General features: G+C 49.3%; 1 pseudogene; it reads right to left on the bottom strand.

Moving 5' to 3' along the window:
• Window positions 1-17489: 17489 nt before the first annotated feature.
• LOC123102087 (40S ribosomal protein S4-like) lies at window positions 17490-17939 on the bottom strand (annotated as a pseudogene).
• Between the last annotated feature and the right edge of the window lie 2784 nt (window positions 17940-20723).

Raw genomic sequence — 20723 nt, 5'->3', positions numbered from 1 at the left:
TGTGCTTATGCTTGGCACCATAGTCGTGACGTTCTTACTGCACGTGCACGTTTCTTGTTGTGCGATTTTGTTTGTCAGTTTTCTCTTTGATCTTCTTTGTAAGCCGGTTTTCTCGCTATTTTGTATCACTAAACCGCGTGGCTTATTTATAAAAGCAAGACGAAGCTTATTTCAAGTCTTAATAACTCTCTGCCTTATTTTCCTCTCATCAGTATTTTGGTTACCAAATTAGGTATTCTTTCTAGACAGCAAACTGAATTTATGTTCTATCTAAAATATTTTTGTTCAATTTTTTCCTGTGGTATTAGGTGAGTACCAAGATCTCGATAAGGTTTAAAGGATATCACATTAATGGCAATTAAGTGAAGGAAATATGCCCTAGAGGCAATAATAAAGTTGTTATTTTACATTTCCTTATTTCATGATAAATATTTATTATTCATGCTAGAATTCTATTAACTGGAAACTTGATACATGTGTGGATACATAGACAAAATACTGTGTCCCTAGTAAGCCTATACTAGACTAGCTCGTTGATCAAAGATGGTTAAGTTTCCTAACCATAGACATGTGTTGTCATTTGATAAATGAGATCACATCATTAGGAGAATGATGTGATGGACAAGACCCACTTGTTAGCTTATCATTATGATCGTTTAGTTTTATTGCTATTGCTTTCTTCATGTCAAATACATATTCCTTCGACTATGAGATTATGCAACTCCCGGATACCGGAGGAATGTCTTGTGTGCTATCAAACGTCACAATGTAACTGGGTGATTATAAATATGCTCTACAGTTATCTCGGAAGGTGTTTTATTGGGTTGGCATAGACCGAGATTAGGATTTGTCACTCCGAGTATTGGAGAGGTATATCTGGGCCCTCTCGGTAATACACATCATAAGAAGCCTTGCAAGCAAAGTGACTAATGAGTTAGTTGCAGTATGATGTATTATGGAACGAGTAAAGAGACTTGGCGGTAACGATATTGAACTACGTATGAAGATACCGACGATCAAATCTCGGGCAAGTAACATACCGATGACAAAGGGAATAACGTACGTTGTCATAACGGCTTGACCAATAAAGATCTTCGTAAGATATGTGGAGCCAATATGAGCATCCAGGTTCCGCTATTGGTTATTGACCAGAGAGGTGTCTCGGTCATGTCTACATAGTTCTCGAACCCGTAGGGTCCGCACGCTTAACGTTCGATGATGATACTATATTATATGAGTTATGTGGTTTGGTAACCGAATGTTGTTCGAAATCCCGGATGAGATCATGGACATGACGAGGAGTCTCAAAATGGTGAAGAGGTAAATATTGATATATAGGACGATGGTATTCGGACAATGGAAGTGTTCCGGAGGGTACCAGGTACATATCAGAGTACCGGAGGGGTTACATTGACTTCCCCGCGAGGTGATAATTTTTTTTACGTTTTAAGATTGATGTTCCCTTGTACTAACAATGCGGCTGAGTATGAAGCCTTACTCCATGGTTTTTGGATGGCTAAAGAGATGAATCTAAGCCGGGTTATCAAGTGGAGCATGTGGATTGTAGGAAAAATGAAGTTGCTGGTGCTTTAAGCCGGCTGGGGTCTCAGCGTAAGCAGGTACCCCCTAATGTTTTCCTCGATGTTTTGCATAACCCATCAGTTAAATTGCCTACAGAGGAAGATCTTGCAATTCCTGACCCGAAGGCACAGTTGGTGGCGGCTCTCCATGTTATTCCTGATTGGACTGTTCCATATTTGTCTTATATGACCCATGGCTAGTTACCCGAGGATGAAACCTTGGCCAGGCAAATAACCCAGAGGTCTAAGTCAATGACTATCATCAATGGTGAGCTACACAGATGCAGTGTTACAGGGGTGTTTCAATGATGCGTTTCTCCTAAGGAGGGCCGTGAAATTCTAAGGGAGATTCATGAAGGAGATTGCGGCCATCATGCCGGCTCTAAATCTCTCGTTGCTAAAGCTTTTCGTCATGGGTTTTATTGGCTTACGGCTCATGCTGATGTGGAAGATCTGGTCAGCAAGTGTGATGGCTGTCAGAAATTTTCAAGACGAGCTCATGTGCCGTCTCAAGAATTGAGGATGATTCCAATTACTTGGCCATTTGCAGTCTGCAGGCTAGATATGCTTGGGCCTTTTAAAAGGTCCAAGGATAAAAAAGACTCATCTCCTGGAACCTGTTAACAAGTTTACAAAGTGGGTTGAAGCTGAGCCAGTCAATAAATGTGATGCAGCAACGGCGGTTCAATTCATTAAAAAGGAAATCTTTCGTTTTGGATACTGATGAGGATTGAGGGAGTCCCGGATTAGGGGGTGTCCGGATAGCCGGACTATCATCATCGATCGGACTCCAAGACTATGAAGATATAAGATTGAAGACTTTGTCCCGTGTCCGGATGGGACTTTCCTTGGCGTGGAAGGCAAGCTTGGCGATACGGATATGTAGATCTCCTACCATTATAACCGACTCTATGTAACCCTAGCCCTCTCCGGTGTCCATATAAACCGGATGGCTCTAGTCCGTAGGACAACAACAATCATTACAATCATACCATAGGCTAGCTTCTAGGGTTTAGCCTCCTTGATCTCGCGGTAGATCCACTCTTGTAAACATCTACAATATCAATATCAATCAAGCAGGACGTAGGGTTTTACCTCCATCGAGAGGGCCCGAACCTGGGTAAAACATCGTGTCCCTTGTCTCCTGTTACCATCCGCCTAGACGCACAGTTCGGGACCCCCTACCCGAGATCCGCCGGTTTTGACACCGACATTGGTGCTTTCATTGAGAGTTCCTCTATGCCGTCACCGATAGGAAGGATGCCTCCTCCCGTCTTCAAGGACGGTATTTTCGCCAAAGGAGCCTTGGCCGCCGGCCATACTATCCGGCTAGGTGGTTTTCTTATGACCGCCTGTCCGGCCACCGCTTCGACAATGACCTCTCAAGTCGTCAAAAGCAATCTTCACGTCCGCTCGGAATTCGCCGAGCGGCTGGATCCAATAGAGCTCTCGTCCGTAAACGAGCTCTTGGATCGCATCGCTGCCCTGGGAGTCGCTACAAACTATAATCAGATTGGGCTTAAAACCGATCTGAGAGAGATTAACTCTCCCCAGGTCACCCACCACGTTGCATTGGTAGAGGAACAATGCGGCGACTCTTCTCCTGTATTGAAAACTAGTCAGGTCTGGGCTCCCGAACCCCCCATGCCGGATTCCCGCGGAGGGACGGACTTTGATCAAGCACTGAACTTAAAGTCAGGCATCGGACCAGACTCGTTGGACAACGTCCAGCAATCCAAGCTTCCAAATTTGGAAACTTCTCGGCCTTCGAGCCTTGAGATGGGTAGGGTTCCGGACTTGATTCCACCCACCCGCCCAGACATATGCGATCTATCTCTAATCTGGCAAGAGCCCGCTGAGACAGTACATCACTATTGGGCCAGATTCCTCCTGGTTATGGACAGGATAAAGGACTGCCGAGAGGAAAACGCAATCTCAATTTTTTGCAATAATTGCACGGACGAGGGAATCTTGAACGCCGTCAACCGTCGTGAAATTACACGCTTCACGGACCTGGCGTCCATAGTGCGAAAGTACTGTGCGATGGAGAGTTTTCGGACAACCGAAAATAAGTTTTGGGACAATCCGGCCCCGAATACAACCCTAGTCCGCAACAAAAGGGTGCATTACACTCAGGCACCAGATACAAAAACCAAAAAGCAAAAACCCCATAAAGGGCACGGAACCGTACCGGAGGGATGGCTTAGCGGACCCTGTAAAATTCACAGTACAGAAGGCGCCGTCCCAACACATAGCCTTCGAGCATGTTGGATATTATGGCAGGTGGCCAAAAGTGGAGAGGAGCTTCTAGCCCCGGAAAACCACTCCAACAACATCGGTACGGTATCAACAGTCTTCGAGACTTTCGCATCAAATAATATGCGGAAACGAACAATCCGCAGCCTCGCCGAAGTCTACCAAGTAGCAACAACCAATCCATGGAGCGACACAGCCATCACCTTCAACGCCAGCGACGAACCTAAATTCCGAACAACCCGAGCTCCAGCCGCACTGGTACTTAGTCCAATAGTGGACGGCTTTCGACTTACAAAAGTCCTCATGGATGGCGGCAACGGATTAAACCTCATCTACGAGGAAACCCTTCAAAAAATGGAAATAGACTGGAGCCGCATTGAGCGAAGCAGCACAACCTTTAGAGGAATAATCCCTAGCCGGGAGGCGCGCTGCACAGGAAAAATCACACTCGATGTGGTATTCGGCTCGCCGGACAATTACATATCCGAAGAAGTCACGTTCCAAGTGGCCCCGTTCAACAGCGGATATCACGCTATATTACGACGAGAGGCATTCACAATTTTTAGCGCCGTACCCCATTACGGGTACATGAAGCTCAAAATGCCTGGGCCCGGCGGAATAATCACTCTCGTTAGTGATCCGGACATAGCACTCCGCGCCGAAAACAAGACAGACGCATTAGCCTTAGAGGCACTATCCGAAGCCCTAGCGGCAGAGGAACTCACCGCGCTACGCTCTACGGTGAATAGGGACGATGTGATACTCGATAAGAGATCCAAGTCCACCTCCTTTAAACCAGCAGATGAAATAGTAAAATTCCAGGTCCACCCAACGGACCCGACAAAGACGGCCTCCATCGGGGCACAATTGAACCCTGATGTAGACGCCGCACTGCGAGAATTCCTTCGGGAAAATTGGGACATTTTTGCCTGGCACCCCTCGGATATGCCCGGAATCCCACGCAGATTGGCAGAACACAGCCTAAACATCCTAAAAGGATTCAAGCCAGTCAAACAGGCTCTTCGACGATTTTCCGAACCCAAAAGACAGGCAATGGGAGAAGAGCTAGCCAAACTATTGGAAGCCGGATTCATCAGAGACATCAAACATCCGGATTGGCTAGCAAACCTGGTAATGGTACCAAAGAAGGACAAATCCTGGCGCCTATGTGTCGATTTCAAAGACCTAAATAAAGCCTGCCCAAAGGATCCCTTCCCCCTCCCCCGCATCGACCAAATCATCGATGCCACTGCAGGGCACAACTCATTGTGCTTCCTGGACGCATACTCCGGCTATCATCAAATCAAGATGGCAGAAGCGGATCAAGCCGCAACGGCATTCATCACACCATATGGACCATTCTGCTTCAACACGATGCCCTTCGGACTTAAAAACGCCGGCGCAACATATCAGCGCATGATTCAGACATGTCTGGCTACCCAGATCGGCAAAACAGTAGAGGCATACGTAGACGACGTAGTCATCAAAACTAAACACGTCGAAACTCTAGTAGACAACTTGAGGCTCACATTCGACAACCTCATAGCATATGACATCAAGCTGAATCCAGAAAAATGTGTTTTCGGCGTACCAGCTGGAAAGCTGCTGGGCTTCATCGTATCCGGTAGAGGAATTGAAGCAAACCCAGCCAAGATCCGAGTTCTGTCACAGCTAGATATCCCAAAAGACCTCAAGCAAATACAAAAATTGACTGGATGTGTGGCGGCTCTAAGCCGCTTTATCTCCCGTCTAGGAGAAAAGGCATTGCCCCTCTATCGCCTCCTTAGGCGCACCGAACACTTCGAGTGGACGGATGCTGCCACCGCCGGACTCGAAGAAATAAAGGCCATATTGGCAACAAATCCGGTCCTGGCTGCGCCCAACCTGGGCGAACCAATGTTGTTATACATCGCAGCAACGCATCAAGTTGTAAGCGCGGTACTCGTCGTCGAACGAGAGACAGAAGGGCATAAATTCCCTCTTCAAAAACCAGTATACTACGTATCCACTGTGTTAACCCCCTGCAAGTCCCGTTACCCGCACTATCAGAAGATAGCATACGCGGTGTTCATGGCATCCCGGAAGCTCCGACACTACTTTCAAGAGTGTTCGATAACAGTGGCCTCTGAAGTACCACTTAACGACATTATAAACAACCGCGACGCGACGGGCAGGATTGCAAAATGGGCCATTGAGCTCTTACCATTTGATATAACTTACAAACCTCGGCGAGCTATAAAGTCACAAGTTTTGGCAGACTTTGTCGCTGAATGGACCGAAGCCGAACTCCCTAAAGAGTACGGCGCATACTCCAATTGGATTATGCACTTCGACGGCTCTAAAATGTTAGCCGGATTGGGGGCTGGCGTTGTATTGACGTCCCCGACCGGAGACACAGTCCAATACGTACTTCAGATAATGTACACGGACTCCAACAACGCAGCCGAATATGAGGCCCTTTTACATGGTCTCCGGATGGCAATCTCCATGGGCATTCAACGCCTAGAGGTGCGCGGGGATTCAAACCTCGCAATATCCCAAATAAACGGAGACTTTGACGCCAAAGATCTGAAAATGGCAGCATACCGCAACGCTGTCCTAAAAATGTCAGCCCGGTTTGAAGGACTTGAATTCCATCACGTAGCCCAGGATAATAACCAAGCAGCCGACGTACTGGCACGCATCGGCGCAAAACGCGACGCTGTCCCTCCTAACATCTTCCTGGAATGACTCTTCAAGCCATCCGTACTATGGGAAGAGGAGTCCGGAAATAACAAACCGAAACAAGCCGCACCAACCGGCGATTCAGTCGATGACATAACACCTTCAGCCCACGACATAATGGCAGTAATTGCCCCGTGGACAGAACCATTCCTTGCCTACTTGCTTAGGCAGGAGCTTCCCGAAGACCAAAATGAGGCCCGCTGCATTGTCCGGCGATCTAAAGCCTACAAGGTCTATGAGGGAGAACTTTATAAGAAAAGCACAACCGGAGTCCTTCAAAGGTGTATCTCCGAAGAGGAAGGGCGAAACCTCCTGGCTGAAATTCATGCCGGACTAGGCGGATACCACGCCGCAGCTCGGGCCCTTGTAGGAAAGGCATTCCGTACAGGATTTTATTGGCCGACGGCCCGAGCAGATGCTCAGGACTTAGTCCAAAGATGCGTCGGTTGTCAGCTCTTTGCTAATCGGAGCCATATGCCACCCACCGCCCTCAAAACTATACCCATTACCTGGCCGTTCGCGGTCTGGGGGCTTGACATGGTTGGACCACTTAAAGGGGGAACCCACAAGCAAAGGTACCTATTGGTCATGGTGGATAAATTCACCAAATGGATAGAGGCCAAGCCAGTTAAAACGGCAGAGTCTGGACCAGTGATAGACTTTATATCTGCAGTAGTACACCGTTATGGTGTCCCCCACAGCATCATCACCGATAACGACACGAACTTCATGGCCGATGAGGTTAAATCATGGTGCAAAAATATGGGCATCAAGCTCGATTACGCTTCAGTCTATCATCCTCAAACCAACGGTCAAGTGGAACGAGCAAATGGTCTAATAATGAGCGGCATCAAACCCAGACTAGTGTGGTCCCTTATGAAATCTGACACGCACTGGGTAGAGGAGCTCGACTCCATACTCTGGGGGCTGCGGACAACGCCTAACCGTACTACCAGATTCACACCATTTTTTATGGTATACGGCGCAGAAGCAGTTTTGCCCTGCGACATAATTCATGACTCACCTCGAGTGCGCATGTACGAAGAAAGAGAAGCCGAGTTGGATCGGCAGGACAGCTTGGACACATTGGAGGAAGAACGCGACGTCGCCAAGGCTCGTTCCGCATTCTATCAGCAGCAGGCTCGAAGATACCAAAGCAGAGAAGTACGGGCCAAGACTTACAACGTTGGCGAACTGGTTCTACGCCTGCCGGACAAGAAAAAGGACAAGCTCAAGCCCAAATGGGAAGGCCCCTTCATCATCGATCAAGTCCTGACCGGCGGAGCGTGCCGTCTACGAAATGCATCGGATAACCAACTCGAGCCGAACCCATGGAACACAGCCCGCCTCCGAAGATTCTATGCCTAGAGCCGGACTAAGAGTTCGTCCCTTTCCCCCCATCCAATTTTTTTTTACTTCAGCTGCCTTTTGTTTATCTTTTTATTCTCAACCCTATTCATCCAAGCCTTAAAGGGCCTACTTGCGCAACGTTCGCGCGCAATTGATGTGCAATCCGCACTCATTATATCTGGGGGCTTCTTTACCAGAAGCTTAATTATAAGGGCTTCATGCCCAGCACATGTGTCAAGCCTCCACATGTACCTTTTATTCACCATTATATGCATCGATATGACTTAAGTTTTGGCCAAGCTAGGTTGCCTGGCTCCTGTGATTACCCCTACGTTCCCGATTGTTCGGCTAGGAGGTAAAGGGAGCACCTCTGCGATTGTTACTGCCGGGTCAGCCGGATGTGTACCTCAGACTGGGTGAAGCCGAAAGCTAGCGTTCTTAAGGGAATATTCGGTCGGTGACTTAAAAGATGATTTTTTATCCACTTATTTATCTGCTCCCAGATGTTTTTCTGCTTTTTTCGCAGTCCGGACATGCACTTTAGGGCATGCCACCCCCAGAGGAAAGGAACCCTTAACGGAACTATTCTCCCTGGAAGATGTTTCTTACTACCCATGTAATATAACATAACTAGTTGGGCACTCGTCTGATAAAGCACTAATGACCCCTACGCCTGGTCTCCATGCATACCCCGGTTGTCTCATAACCGAGGAGGTATTCAGACACACTCCGGACTCTAGGGTCCCGAGGTCGAAGCGAAAAGGTCGGCAAAGACAAACGATCTACAATCCGGCTAGAAGGCATTTTATATGTCATTTTATAATACATTGTCACATCGACTGATTGTATTCTTCCTCAATCCCGTCTAACAGGTTGTCTAATTTATAGTCCTGTTGGGAAAATTTAGCGGCCAGCTCTACTTGGCCGTATACTAAACTCACAGGGATCACCTTCCCATCGGGCCCCACAGGTCCGACTTCGGCCATATGGTTGGGATCCGCCTTCTTGTACCGCGTCTTTACCATGGCCCAGGCCTCCCTGCCACCTTGGCGGCAGGCCAAAATCTTCCATAAATGGAAGCGCTGCCGCACTCCCTGAAGCTTCTCCGCAAGCTCCCCAAGACCCTCGGGTAAGGAGAAGGCTGGCCATAAAGCCTGGATGGCGCCGCTCATTGCCTGCCGAACTCGTTCGATCAGTTGCAACAATTCGGGAAGTTGATCACCCGTTGATACGGGCATCTCCTCTGCAGGGCGACCTGTGAGCATACCTACAGACATATTCTGTCAAATTGACTTCCTCGCCGAACTCTTCTTTTCAAAGGAGTTTGCTCAAGCACTTACTATTTGATGCCGCTCGCTCAAGCACTTACTATTTGATGCCGCGACGAAGCCGCTGATTCTCCTTAACGGAGCCCGACAGCTCGGCCCGAACGCCTTTCAGCTCTTCTCCAAGCTGGGCATGGGCATCCTGGAGTTTGTTCCTTTCATGCTGCACCTTATGCAGCACCCTCTCGCCGGCCTTTAGTTGGCGCCGAAGTTCTTGCCTGTCCGGATCTTGTCCGGCAGCACCTGCAACGTCATTTTTTAGACTTGCGCAAAGGCCAAACACTACTTATCTTTCTAAAATAATGCGTTACCAGGAGAGGTCCCTGTGTTTCCTCCTGCGCCAGAGAGTGCGGCCTCAAGTTGGGCCTTGCACTCTTGCAGCTCCTGAGACAGTTGGGTATTCTTCTCGGTAAGATCCTACGTTTCATATGATCCTTAAATCAGTTAATATAACTACTTTAAGTCTCGGGGGCTACTGGCATATACAACTATTAAATTCTCTTACCCGTATGTCTTTTACATACTGCTCCGTGGCTCTGGTAAAACCATCTTGAGCAGCACAAAGGTGCGCGTCCCCTGCATTAAAGGCATTCAACGCCTCGGGGGAGAAGCACGCATCATGAAATACTGTCCGGCGGCGCCTGTGATTCAGGGCACTCTCCACCTCAGACTTGGTGGCGGACAGTCTGTCGGCATCCTCCGTCGGAGGAATGTCCGGCTCGCGCCTTGCGCTCACCTCCCCCTCCAAACCAGGTGCAGGAGCCTGGCTGGTAGAGGTTGGATTGGCAACCTCCACGCCCGCAGTCTGGCAGACGCTTTTTTCCCTACAAAAGTCATGAGCACTCAAACGCTTCCTAGGAACGTTGCTCTAAATAATGAATTGTGAGCTACACCTTTGCGGTGATGTTTCAGTCCGCGCCGCGCTCCTCTTCCGCCTACTGGTCCGGACTGGCCTTTGTTGGCCAGCCGCCGCGGGCTCGGCTTCTCGCCCTAGGGGCGCCTCCTGCACAGCACCATCGTATACGGTGGTCAGAAATAAGCAAGGAAGGAATGACGGTGTCAGGACTTCGGTCGCAATCACCTGGGAAGCCGGATATAGTCCGGGATAGTCGGCCGTGATGGCGACTAAAGCATTGTCCATGCTGAGCTGATGGAACACCCCGTCGATTAGCTCCACCATTATGTCCGGATCCTCTTCGGAGGCCGGATCCCGGGATCTCTCTGGATCCTCGGGTTGCGGAGCTGGACTTAGCATGTCCTCCACGATCCGGCGTAGCTCCTGCGTCGGAAGAAGAACACAATATAAGAAACTTAAGTTTCAAAAAGCATGGGTCGGGCATGCAGAGTGTTCGCTTACCCAAGGCCGGGGATTATTCATGGAGAACCCATTTAACGGGTTCGTCCGAAGGAAATCCTCCTTCTCCCCCTTATACAGGCCGGACAGGATCGTCACCAGATCTTCGACCGAATCCGGCCCTTTGCGGCCATGACGGGTGGCATCGTCCTCCCCGTTGAAATCCCACATGGGTGGCCCCTGTATTGTAGTGGCTGCACCCCCCATATAATGCATGTCGCCATGACTCCAATCATGGTCAACCTGGCATGGGCCAGTAACCTTATTCGGCCCATAAAATAATGGACGCTCTTGTCTTCCTCCAGTTGGGGGCTCCGCGGACGCCAACGAAGGCGTTTCTTCAGAGGAGCATTGCTGAACTCCGGGAGGCCGATCCGAACAGGGTCCGACAGCAGAGTGTCTTCTATATAAAACCATTCCGAAGGCCAGTCTTCGGATGCCTTCTTAGGGGTTCCGGATGGATATCCGGTCCCGGCAATGCGCCATATTTCGGCGCTGCCCACTTGATATATGGACCCCTCATGAGAACGGGGTACAAGGCAGAACAACCTCTTCCACAGCGCGAAATGGGGCTCGACGCCCAGGAATAGCTCGCAAAGAGCTACGTAACCCACAATATGCAGGATTGAGGCGGGCGTGAGGTGATGAAGCTGGAGTCCGTAGAACTCCAGGAGCCCGCGCAGGAATGGATGTACAGGAAATCTGAGCCCCCTTATCAGATGGGGGACGAAGCATACCGGCTCCCCTTTGTTGGGATTTGGGGTAACCTCCGCTTGCTTCCCACCTTCGTAGGTGGCTAGCCCGGCTCGAACCGGAACCATGAAGGACGGAGGGAGATATCCCCCCGCTTGGAGCTTCACCAGCTCGTTGTGCGGACCAGAGCATCTCCTCCAATCTCCTGGCGAAGGGCTGGGAGCGCGAGAAGAGGAGCCGCGTTGACGGTCCATGATGGAATGGATTCTTGGTCGAAAGTGCTCCGATGAGTATTTGCGGGAGGAAGATGGTGATTTGGATCTGGATTATTGCCTCCCTTATAGGCAGATTATTCGCACAACTAGGGGGTAAAACATAAAAGACACCCTGGCTTTTCACATTCGCGTGACGCGTGGAAGAAGGCCATTATTGGGCGTGAAAGCCAAGACGCGCAACATTGATGAGGAAGCCAGACACTATTCGGCAGGTACGTAGAACTTGAAGGAGAACCCGCCTTGCAACACCGAAGACTACACACATGCTGGACTTATCGTCATTGAAGTCTGGTTCGGGGGCTACTGAGGGAGTCCCGGATTAGGGGGTGTCCGGATAGCCGGACTATCATCATCGACCGGACTCCAAGACTATGAAGATACAAGATTGAAGACTTCGTCCCGTGTCCGGATGGGACTTTCCTTGGCGTGGAAGGCAAGCTTGGCGATACGGATATGTAGATCTCCTACCATTGTAACCGACTCTATGTAACCCTAGCCCTCTCCGGTGTCTATATAAACCGGATGGCTCTAGTCCGTAGGACAACAACAATCATTACAATCATACCATAGGCTAGCTTCTAGAGTTTAGCCTCCTTGATCTCGCGGTAGATCCACTCTTGTAAACATCTACAATATCAATATCAATCAAGCAGGACGTAGGGTTTTACCTCCATCGAGAGGGCCCGAACCTGGGTAAAACATCATGTCCCTTGTCTCGTGTTACCATCCGCCTAAACGCACAGTTCGGGACCCCCTACCCGAGATCCGCCGGTTTTGACACCGACAAGGATACAGACCTAGGATAGGGTCACAAGCCTGACCTATACGCCCTACCCAAGGTCACTACCCTAGAAGCAAAGAAGCTCAAGAGACAACAGAGGGTACCTAGTAAAGGTGTCGAGTGCAATCCACTCGACCAATGAACCACTCGGGTAACCCTCCTTTCCGAAGTCACACGACCTGTCAACCACTCGACCTAATGAAGACCAGAAGTCACTCAGAACAACAACGGACGAGCATTCACTCCATAGTCTTTAAGGTCATTAAAGGCACTTAAGGCTGGCGTTACCAGTAACGCCTCAATCTTTATGTACATTCAACCCTCTCTAATGGGGGATGGCTGGGGTCCTGGCGAACTCTATATAAGCCACCCCCTCCTCTGGGACAAGGGTTCACACCCCCTGTAACACACACACACACATTCATACATTCCAGTCGACCGCCTCCGGGCTCCGAGACATAGGGCTTTTACCTCCTCCGAGAGGGGCCTAAACTCATAAACACTTGCGTACAACCTTTCCGTAGCTAGGACCTTGCCTCTCCATACATAGCCCCTATACTTACTGTCAGACTTAGTACCACGACAGTTGGCGCCCACCATGGGGCAAAGCATCTTAGCAACTTTCGGCGAGGTTGCATTTTCTTCGACCTTCATCAGCATGGTTTCCGGTGGCGATTTGGTCATGGGCCGTGAGATCCGGCTTGGCGCGCTCATCTTCGTCGCCGACGATTCCACCTGGCTCCAGGAGGCTCCCCTCGACGTCGAGGCCCTTCTGGCTCGCGGCTCGGCGCACTTCCGCGCGAGCTCCTGCGGCGTCCTCCTCAGGAAGCCATCTTCACCATACCAGTCGGTCATCACGTTGTCGACTCATTCCGCTGGACGCCGCCGCAAGCGGTCTGGCCGTTCATGGCTCCAGCGATGGGTGAGACACGCGGTGGCTCGTGAAACCTTCACCTCCCAAGTCGCAGCTATTGAGCTCGACATGTATTCTCGCGGATCGGTCGATCTGTCGACTGATTTCGCAGATACTCTTTCTGAAAGCGGGAGTTGTGATCCCGCGGTGGAAGTCCTCATGGTCGACTCCCATCACGGTCTGCCTGGCTTCCGTCGCAGCGGCAACGGCGGCAGGAGTGCCGGTCCGTCACTCGACCACGAAGAGTACCAGCCCCAACCTCTCAGCTCGCAGTAGAGGGAGGAGCTGCACCGCCGCAACATGGAGGCTCTCCAGACCCCCATCATAGGGTAAACCGCCGAGGCCCGGGCCTTGGAGGCAGTGCACCTGGCCACTCTGGCTGAGCGCACTCGTCTGGAGAATCTCCAACATTCTCTCGACGAGCGTGCTCGTCGACTGATTCCTGAATCCAGTCGACGCGCTCGACAGTTATTTCCGCCGGAAACTCGGGTATTCCGTACTCCGATTCAGAATTTGGCACCGGCTGCGCGTATTGCAGAGTCTATTCAGCTGTCCCGATCAGAGGCTGGGAGAGGCCTGGAACAGATCAGGGCGCTGCTCCGAGCAGCGCGAGACCAGAACTCCGCTGTTTCCCAGTCGTAGAACAGACACATCAGATCAGTGAGAGCGGACACCGTTCAGTCAGCTCATAGTCCAAGGTCCCCTTTACGACAAGGAGGTCGTGATCACCATTAGGATAGGTACTTGGGAAGGGCTCATGGCGAATATGATCATGAGTATGCCCGCGACAACTACCGTCGAGCGCCTTCGCCCCTTCCGATGGACGGGTCATATGCGCCCCGGCGCAATGACGATAGGCGTCCGTACGGGAACGACTGCAGAGTTCCAATCGACCCCAGAGAACCTGGCTTTGACGCAAGGTCCGCCCTTGTGCAAGGTTTGGTCGACCGGAATAGAGCATACAGAGAAGGGCTGGATTGGGACAGACCCAGTGGAGGCAGAGTCCATGTTTCCGGCCCTGAGTGTTTTGGAAGGGCCATCAGAGCTGCCGAGATACCCCATAACTTCAGATTGGCGACTAGCGTCAGTAAGTTTACGGGCGAGTCGAAGCCCGATACTTGGCTCGAAGATTACCGAGTGGCTGTGCACATTGGCGGTGGCAGTGATGAGGTGGCCATGAAGCACCTTCCTCTGATGCTTGAAGGGTCTGCCAGAGCTTGGCTGACTCAGTTGGCCCCTGGGAGTATTTTGAGTTGGGATGAGTTAGCCCGAGTGTTCACCAGAACGTTTGAGGGAACTTGCAAGAGACCAGCCGGTCCACCAGAGTTGCAGAATTGCGTGCAGAAACCGAATGAAACCTTGAGGGACTATATCCAGAGATGGATCAGTCTGCACCACACAGTGGAAAATGTGTCTAATCACCAAGTAGTCTGTGCCTTCAAGGAAGGCGTTCGCTACAGGGAGCTTGTCCTGAAATTCGGTCGGACAGGAGATATATCCTTGACTCGGATGATGGAGATTGCTACCAAATACACTAACAACAAAGAGGAAGACCGACTCCGGAGTGGCAAGCACAAAACAGTCGCCCAGGACACCGGGGGAGGAAATTCCAGTCGGAAGCAGAAGCGGAAGGCTGAGGCAGTAGGTCCTGCCGAGGCAGCGGTGTTAAATCAAGGAAAGTTCAAAGGGAAACCTAAAGGGACCTGGACCCCTAAGAAGATGAAAGATCAGGAAGGAAATGATGTGTTGGATTTACCGTGTCACATTCACACCAAGAAGGATGAGGAGGGAAATCTGATTCTCCCCAAGCACACCACTCGACAATATCGAGTCCTTATTCAAAGCTTCCAAGAAAGTAAACCTAGTGCCAAGGACAAAGAGCCTGAGAAGGAAGAAGAGGATAAGGACGATGACGGTGGTTATCCCAATGTCAATGCCACCTTGGTGATTTTTGCCGATATTGAGAGCAAAAGTCGACTGAAGGTCATTAACAGAGAAGTAAACATGGTTGCCCCGGCAACACCGAGATATCTGAAGTGGTCAAAGGGCCCTATTACATTCGACCAGTCCGACCACCCAGCACGCGTAGCTACCCCTAGGCGGTAGGAGCTGGTGGTCGACCCGGTCGTGGGGGGCACCCGACTGACTAGGGTCCTGATGGATGGTGGTAGTGGTCTGAATATCCTGTATGCTGAAGCTCTCAAAGGAATGGGCATCCCAATGTCCAAACTCAACGAGAGTAAGATGCGATTCCATGTCATCATTCCAGGAAAGAAAGCCGAATCACTCGGCCAAATCACTCTTGATGTGGTTTTCGGCGATGAGAAGAATTTTCGCAAGGAGAAGTTGACGTTTGAGGTAGTGGATTTCCAGAGTGCATATCATGCCATTCTGGGCATACCTGCTTATGCTAGCTTTATGGCTCGACCGTGCTATGTTCACTTCAGGATGAAGATGCCTGGCCCCAGATGTGTGATAACAGTTTCTGGTAACCGTCAGAGAGCAGAAGATTGTCTTCAAGATGGAGCAAAAATAGCAGATCAGCAAATGGCAGCGGTGGAGTTCCAAGAATATCAGAAGACAGCAGATCCGAGTGATTTGCTACGTACTAAGAGGCCTGCTTTAGAGTCAGCGTTTCAGTCGGTCGGAGATACCAAGCCAGTTCATGTTCACCCGACCGATCCTAATGCTGCTCCGACCCATATCTCGTCGACACTCGACAGCAAATAGGAAGAAGCGCTTATCCAGTTCCTCCGTGAGAACTGGGACATCTTGCATGGAAACCATCTGACATGCCAGGTGTGCCCAGGGAATTGGATGAGCACCGTTTGCGAGTCGATCCAAAAGTAAAACCCGTCAAAGAGTACCTCCGTCGGTCCGCCACGGAGATGAGAAAAGCCATTGGCGAGGAAGTGGCTCGGCTCCTGGCTACTGAGTTTATCCGCGAGATATACCACTCCAAGTGGCTCGCCAATGTTGTTATGGTTCCCAAGAAAGACGATTCACTTTGAATGTGTATTGACTTCAAACACATCAATCGGGCCTGCCTTTCCAGATCGAACAGCTAGGGCTACACACAATGTCATGTTTAAAAGTTAAGTTGAATATTTTCACTTTTTGTCCAGATACATTTGATCATTTTTCATATTTCTGCATGATGTTTAGAAGTTGCATAACATGACATTGTGTGATCAAATGTATCTGCTGCCTGCCCTTGGGAGGTGGACAGGGAAGGCGGGACCGTGGGAGAGGTGCCTTTTGTGGCGGCTAGGGCTTCTCCCAGACCACCCGCTAGGGCGACGTGGGAGTCTATCTTTTTTGTCAATCAACATAGAACTTGAGGATGTTGATCACCTTTTGGTGGTTTGCTCGGTATCTTACATGTGATGAAGCAGGGTGCTCAGTTAGATTGGTCTAGCAACCATGCCCATCATTTGCAGCTCGTTTGGCGACTAGTGGACGGAAGAACCTAAACACCATGGTCGTTTTGGTCGCTTAGTCGATTTCGATCTTTGAGGGCAAATTCTTCTCAATGGACCGCATGTTGGATCAAATCAACTGTGAATGGCTCACCCACCATTTGGTTGCACTTTGGCTTACAAGCCAAAAACACACCTATTTAGGTGCTTTCCTCTTTGGCTTTTGGCTTCCATCTCTAAATAGGCCAAAAGTCAAAGCCAAAGCCCTCTAAAGGCCAAGTAAAATCCCAACCAAACACCCTCTAGATGGGCGAGATGTTTGTCGTTGTGTGCCGTGTTGAGTGAGTGGCTGATTTCTTGTATGTTTAAGACTTTTGATCTCTTGTCGTTTCCTATAATTAATCACATGTCGTTCTCCTGCATGATTCAAAAAAACACATGTGTTTGCCACACACACAAAAAGAGTACCGCCTCGAAGTCCACATTGGTTTACCAAATGTTCTAATAATGTAGATCAACAAACATTGCAGGGTAGCTTAGATTTTGTGTGCGAGAACTAATTAAACTTCGCATAAACATAACTTCTCTTTTTTTTGACGGACGCATAAACATAAACATAACTTCTCATTGCTAAAAGATCCGCATTTTTTTGATCAATCACTTTTGGTGCTCAAAGTAAGGCAACAACTAGAATAGTTCAATGAAAGTTAAATGCAGAAAATGCTCCAAAAAAGGTCAAACGCAGCACTAAAACATGGCTCGTCTCCAACAGGCACATCACAGCAAAATCCATTTATTTATTCTTGGAGGGTTCTGAAATCAAGCCTCAGCAGCAGCCACGGCAATGCGCTTCCTTGCCTCTTCGATGATGGTGAGCTTGATGCCCTTGCCCTTGGGAAGAGAGACTCACGCCTTCCTGTCCTTGCCGATGGTGAAGACGTTGGCCAGGCGGGTGGCAAACTGATGGCCGAGGGCATCCTCGACATGGATGGTCTCAAAGCTGCCCTCGTGCTTCTCCCTGCTCATGCCCTTGATCACCCCGATGCAACCGGTGTTCCTGCCTCCGGTCACCATCACAAAATTCCCGACCTCAAACTTGATGAAATCCACAATCTTGTTGGTCTCCAGGTCAATCTTGATGGTGTCGTTGGGTTTGATGGCAGGGTCAGGGTAGCGGATGGTGCGGCCATCATAGGTATTGAGGGAAGGGACGCCCTTCCGTCCACATTGCACAGTCCTAACCTTGGAGAGCTTGAACTGCAGAACAGATTACAAACTCAATAACAGAAAAGGGTTCCAGAAAAAAGTGATATACTAATTCTCAAGCCGGAAGATAATCATCACTAGGATTATGTTCTTTTTACCATTCAAAAGTGATATACTAGTGACGATTATCTTGCGGCTTGAGAATTAGTATATCACTTTTTTCTGGAACCCTTTTCTGTTATTGAGTTTGTAATATGTTCTACAGTTCAAGCTCTGCAAGGTTAGGACTGTGCAATGTGGACAGAAGGGCATCCCTTCCCTCAATACCTACGACAGCCGCACCATCCGCTAGCCTGACCCTGCCATCAAACCCAACGACACCATCAAGATTGACCTGGAGACCAACAAGATTGTGGATTTCATCAAGTTTGAGGTCGGGAATTTTGTGATGGTGACCGGAGGCAGGAACACCGGGCGCATCGGGGTGATCAAGAGCATGAGCAGGGAGACGCACGAGGGCAGCTTTGAGACCATCCACGTCGAGGATGCCCTCGAGCATCAGTTCGCCACCCGCCTGGCCAATGTCTTCACCATCGGCAAGGACAGGAAGGCATGGGTCTCTCTTCCCAAGGGCAAGGGCGTCAAGCTCACCATCATCAAAGAGGCGAGGAAGCAAATTGTCGTGGCTGCTGCTGAGGCTTGATTTCAGAACCCTCCGAGAATAAATAAACGGATTTTGCTGTGAGGAGTCATTTAGATGTGCCTGTTGGAGACGGGCCATGTTTTAGTGCTGCGTTTGACCTTTTTTTTGGGAGCATTTTCTGCGTTTGACTTTCATTGAACTATTCTAGTTGTTGCCTTACTTTGAGCACTGAAAGTGATTGATCAAAAAAATGCGGATGTTTTAGCAATGAGAAGTTATGTTTATGTTTATGCATCCGTAAAAAAAAAGTTATGTTTATGCGAAGTTTAATTAGTTCTCGCACACAAAATCTAAGCTACCCTGCAATGTTTGTTGATCTACATTATTAGAACATTTGATAAACCAATGTGGACTTCGAGGTGGTACTCTTTTTGTGTGTGTGGCAAATACACGTGTTTTTTTGAATCATGCAGGAGAATGACATGTGATTAATTATAGGAAAAGACAAGAGATCGAAAGTCTTAAACATACAAGAAATCAGCCACTCACTCAACACGACACACAACGGCAAACACCTCGCCCCTAGAGGGTGTTTGGTTTGGATTTTACTTGGCCTTTAGAGGGCTTTGGCTTTGACTTTTGGCCTATTTAGAGATGGAAGCCAAAAGCCAAAGAGGAAAGCACCTAAATAGGTGTGCTTTTGGCTTGTAAGCCAAAGTGCAACCAAATGGTGGTTGAGGCATTCACAGTTGATTTGATCCAACATGCGGTCCATTGAGAAGAATTTGCCCTCAAAGATCCAAATTGACTAAGCGACCAAAACGACCATTGTGTTTAGGTTCTTCCGTCCACTAGTCGCCAAATGAGCTGCAAATGATGGGCATGGTTGCTAGACCAATCTAACTGAGCACCCTGCTTCATCACATGTAAGATATCGAGAAAACTACCAAAAGGTGATCAACATCCTCAAGTTCTATGTTGATTGACAAAAAAAGATAGACTCCCACGTCGCCCCAGCGGGTGGTCTGGGAGAAGCCCTAGCCGCCACAAAAGGCACCTCTCCCGCGGTCCCTCCTTCCCTCGCCACCTCCCAAGGGCAGGCATCAGATACATTTGATCATAGAATGTCATGTTATGCAACTTCTAAACATCATGCAGAAATATGAAAATGATCAAATGTATCTGGACAAAAAGTAAAAAATATTCAACTTAACTTTTAAACATGACATTGTGTGAAGCCCTAGCTACTCGATCTGGATATACTGGAGGAATGCCTTATGTGCTATCAAACGTCACAACGTAACTGGGTGATTATAAAGATGCTCTACAGGTATCTCCGAAGGTGTTTTGTTGGGTTGGCATAGATCGAGATTAGGATTTGTCACTCCGAGTATCACAGAGGTATCTCTGGGCCCTCTCGATAATACACATCATAAGAAGCCTTGCAAGCAAAGTGACTAATGAGTTAGTTGCAGTATGACGTATTACGAAACGAGTAAAGAGACTTGCCGGTAATGATGTTGAACTAGGTATGAAGATACCGATAATCGAATCTCGGGCAAGTAACATACCGATGACAAAGGGAATAACGTAAGTTGTCATAATGGTTTGACCAATAAAGATCTTCGTAGAATATGTGGGAGCCCATATGAGCATCCAGGTTCCGCTATTGGTTTTTGACCGGAGAAGTGTCTTGGTCATGTCTACATAGTTCTCGAACCCGTAGGGTCCACAAGCTTAACGTTTGATGACGATATTGTATTATATGAGTTATGTGATTTGGTAACCGAATGTTGTTCGAAGTCCCGGATGAGACCACGGACATGACGAGGAGTCTCGAAATGTTCGAGAGGTAAGGATTGATATATAGGATGATAGTATTCGGACACCGGAAGTGTTCCGGAGGGTACCAGGTACATATCAGAGTACTGTAGGGGTTACCGGAACCCCCGAGGAGAAGATATGGGACTTATGGGCCATGAGATGGGAGCACACCAGCCCACAAGGGGTGGCGCGCTCCCCTATGGAAGGAGGCTGAATAGGAGAAGGATAAGAGGGGGTTCGGCCCGCCTTCCTTTTCTCTTCCCCCTTCCCTTTTCTTCTCCGGCAATTATGGAAGGGGGGAGGCCGAATTGGGGAAGACCCCAAGTAGGATTTGGCCTACTTGGGGTGCCCCCTGGCTGCCTCTCCTCCCCTCCAATATA

The sequence above is a fragment of the Triticum aestivum genome, chromosome 1B, assembly GCF_018294505.1.
Source record: "Triticum aestivum cultivar Chinese Spring chromosome 1B, IWGSC CS RefSeq v2.1, whole genome shotgun sequence".
NCBI classification, from domain to species: Eukaryota; Viridiplantae; Streptophyta; class Magnoliopsida; order Poales; family Poaceae; genus Triticum; species Triticum aestivum.
The sequence above is the reverse complement of the archived record's forward strand: the minus strand, read 5'-3'. Positions and strand labels throughout refer to the sequence as shown.